Source organism: Nicotiana attenuata, unplaced genomic scaffold (assembly GCF_001879085.1).
Source record: "Nicotiana attenuata strain UT unplaced genomic scaffold, NIATTr2, whole genome shotgun sequence".
Lineage (NCBI taxonomy): Eukaryota > Viridiplantae > Streptophyta > Magnoliopsida > Solanales > Solanaceae > Nicotiana > Nicotiana attenuata.
Window position 1 is genome coordinate 94,265 of NW_017671748.1, and position 4,335 is coordinate 98,599.

The window sequence follows — 4,335 nt, forward strand, 5'->3', positions numbered from 1 at the left end:
TATTTCATGATTTTATACAAGATTTAACATCAAACTCATGAGAAATCTATGGAAAAATTTGGGGATTTTGTCAAAGTTTTGAAAAATGAAAAATTGAGATTTGAGAGTCGAATATGACAAGAATTTGAAAACAAAGCACATATTTGGACTCGTGAGGCTGTGGGTAGTCAAGACCTACCCTTGGACCCGGGTTTTGACCAGGCGGGCCCGAGTTGGACTTTTGTTGACATTTTAGAAATTGAATAAAAATCATGGCTTTATTAATTAAAATTATTTTCTCTTGCATTGTGTAGTGTATTTGAGTCGTCATTGGCTAGATTGAGTCGAGCGGAGGCGAATCCGTAGAGGAAAAGGCTAAGTTGAGTGTTGGATTAGCCGAATTGAGGTAAGTGTTTTGCCTAGCTTCGTTGGGGGAATTTTTCCTCCTATTTGTCATTGTTTTCTACATGCTGGGGTGATACATATATGAGGTGACGAGCGTATATGTATGTGCCAGGGTTAATCATGCTCGGGGGTTGGATTATGTTATATTTGTGTTTGTAGAATTTTGTGACATTCTGCTTAATGCCTTGTTTGACTCTTAGATACTAAGGAAATAATATTAAATGATAGATATTAAGACTTAGTTTGTTATAGCTTGATCTAACTTGATGGAAATTGTAAGAATACATTGATGTGTCTAATTCGATCATCTCTATGCGAAATCATTACTACATTACTACAACTGAATTTCTTGAGATACTAGGCTCTATACTTGTGTTGTGGATCATTTATGAGATTCGTGGAAGTATTTGAATAATACAGTTCTTGAGGGTTGTTGAACCATTGTTGACTTGGAAAGTTGTGATTTGGAATGTGTTTGGAATATTCGTTTAAGCACTCCCCTTGATGTTATTTGTGATTCCTGCCTTAATTGTCATTGATACTCATATGCTTGGTATGAAAGAGTGTAAAGCACGAAGGGTGATGCCGTGCCATTGTTTGTACATTATGATGTGAGGGAGAGTGTAAAGCATGAAGGGTGATGTCGTACCATATTATTGAGAGTAAAAGCACGAAGGGTGATGTCGTGCCACATTATTGAGAGTAAAAGCACGAAGGCTGATGCCGTGCCACATTAGTGAGAGTATAAGTACGAAGGGTGATGTCGTGCCACACTATTGAGAGTAAAAGCACGAAGGGTGATGTCGTGCTATATCATTTGAGAGTAAAAGCACGAAGGGTGATGTCGTGCCATTTCATTTATATTGTTATGCTTCTATGTTATTGTGAGGTCATGGCACGAAAGGTGTTTTCGTGCAGGTGATGATGAGGGACATGCATTATGATGTGATATCTGTTTCCCGTGTATACGTTTGTGCCCTTACCTTGAGTTGTTATTGTTGTATCTACATATTTTGTGTGACTTGTTGTTATTGTCTTGTACTTGACCTTTATCTCGATTGTTGTTGCACTGTCCATGTCTTTTACTTGCTTAACTTACAACTACCATGTCTATTTCCGCTTTTATATTATATCTTGTCTCTATTCTGTTGCACTTCAGTATAAGCCTTCCACTATGCTAGCCATTCATGCCCTTACTTGTTAATTTGTAAAGAACATGTGTTTTTCCTCTTTTGTACTTAGGCCTCCGACATGCTAGTTAATTGAAGTTGATATTTCCTGTTTTCCTATTGTTGTTGTTACTCATGTGCTTTCCGCTCAGTCCTTTACTGTGACCCACATGTGTATCCTTGTCTACGCTTGCTACTTGCGTATTTCCTACTTAGAAGTTCCTATTATTGTGTTCTTGTGATATGGTTGTTTTTGTTATACGATCACTTGGGAAAGATGAGTTGAACGCGCGAAGGGTGTTGTCGTGCTAATTGAATTGTTACATTTACACATGGTGAGGATGAGATAAAAGCAGAAGGGTGTTGCCGTGCCATGTGATTTGACAATTTAACATTTTTGACATATATCTAGTACAAGCAATGAACGTAAATATTCTATTGTGGTTCTTTACAGTATTCATTGTCTGACTCGTCGGGTTGTATTTGATACTTTTATCCATTATACTGTGAACTGCTTTAGTGTTAATCTAGTGTACAGGTTATTTAAATAAGCATCTTTTTAACTAAAAGCCTCGTCACTACTTCGACGAGGTTAAACAAAATACATACCAGTACATGGGGTCAGTTGTAATGATACTGCACTTCTGCACGTCCCGTGCAAATTTTGAAGCGGAGTTGTTGGTAACGTCGGGTGCTGATTCGGAAGATGTTCGTGTGTTTGGATATAGCTGCCACTTGTTCTTGGTAGTTTAGGTTATTGCTAATCTGTTTATGTAACCTTCAAACAGAACGTGTATTTATTTGTATCAGTTTTGAAATTCTAAATCTTAGAAGCTCGTGATTCGTACTACTTGGTCTTGGTAAATTCGTAAATGTTCAGTTATCTAGTTTCTACTCTCTTATAATCTCAGTTGAGTTGTATTTTTCTGTTAGTTGTCTTACCTAGCGGGTTGAGTTAGGTGCCATTACGACTTGTGGTTTTTGGGTCGTGAGAAGGTGGTATCAGAGCACTAGGTGCGTAGGTTCTACGAGTCATGAGCAAGTGTCTAGTAGAATCCTGCGGATTGGTGTGATGACGTCCCTACCTATCCTCGGGAGGCTACAGAGCATTTAGGAAAATTTTCCCTTTCTTCTTTACTTATCGTGCGACCTTATTTCAGCTTTAAACCTACGACTTTGACTCTTCCCGATCGCTCATATGTGATGTTGTGCGCTCAGTATTCGCTATATGCTGACGATCGGTGATGCTGAAGATAGATTACGATGGGTTATGGATGCTTCGTCATCGCGATGTGTTGTCTAACCTCTGAAGCAGATGTAGTATTAAATCTTCTAGTCGTCCATTTGTGGTGCGAGGCGAGTTTATATGTCTGGTTGGTAAGCGCTGATTTGGAAAGATTGGTTGGTGGCCTGGCTATTATGATTAAGGTAAGTTCATGGCAAAGTGTTGATTTGAGTACAACCGTTGGGCCATCTTCTGCATGATGAGTTTGGATCGTGTGTCTCATATGAGGTTTCCATTATGTGGCGTGTGTATGTTATCATCTCAAAGAATTTGGGGAGCTTGTTTGAATGATGCAATGATGGATAAGTGCTTGTCCGAGTCTTCGGGGTGTTCTATGATCAGCATTTCATAAGTTTGAAGTATTCAGCTACATAGTCGTGTAGTATCGGGACATGCTGCAAAGATATGGTACTTTGAGTTGTTGATGATGTGTTCTATGGCTTCGAGCTAAGTTGTAGAGGCTGCTAAAGGCGATCGGATTGTAGGATCATCGGCCGTATCAGTTTCTGGAACGAGAGCTTTCATGGTTATTTCTTTAAATGGGCATATGTTGGTAAAGCACGGGTTGCTCAACGCGTATTAGCTGCGTATTGAAGATCAGAATAAGATGAATGGATTTTAGGACTTTTGAAATTATCTACGGAGCAGTGAATGGTAATCGGATCCGCGGTATTCCCTTGTCAAGAAAGGTCTACAAGTTAATGTTGGGGCGATGCAAGAAATGGCTTCAAGTTCCCAGGAATTTCCTCAGGGTGATCATATCGCATTGAGTTATTTTCGGCCTGTCAGTCTGCGTGACTCGATTTAGTTAGAGGCAATTGGTTCTGATCACGCGATTATGTGTTAATGAGTTCCGAAGAATTTATCATGGTTATGACCACGGTCGGAGTTGATGTTTTCTATAGGTATAGAGGCTATATTGCGTGGGTGGCGTTTTCCTGGATTAGGTTAAATGAAAGATTCTCGATTGATGAGGTGTTCAATTTGCTTATGGTTCAGAGTTGGCTATGAGATTTTCATAGTGTTGCGAGTAGCATGTTAGAGGTGATGCGCCATGTGGGGTTGAAATTTGCAGGTATATTGTTGTAGCTAGTTTCGGAGGGAAGGATATGAGTTCTTGATGGCACGGATGATTTCGGATGATTAAGGTTTTGCTAGCACTATGTGTTCCTATCGGAGTAGAGATCGCATGTTGGAAGGTACCATGTGTTTTGTCTTATGGGTGTTTTTCCGTGAGATGACGGAGTATGAGTTACATGTCAGCCATTGAGTAGCAGTGTTGAAATTGAGTATGAATATTCGTGAAACTCAGAGACTGAAGGTTCTTGTTGACAAACTATTCCAGGATTACGAATTGAGAAGAAATGTAGAGGATTGGATGATTGACGGTAGGTGTTATGGGAAAGTTGCTATAGACTTTTGGAAGGTTTAATACATGTAGGAGGAAGATCGAAATTTGGTTTGGGGATTATTTTGAGCCTAATGAGAATATGTATT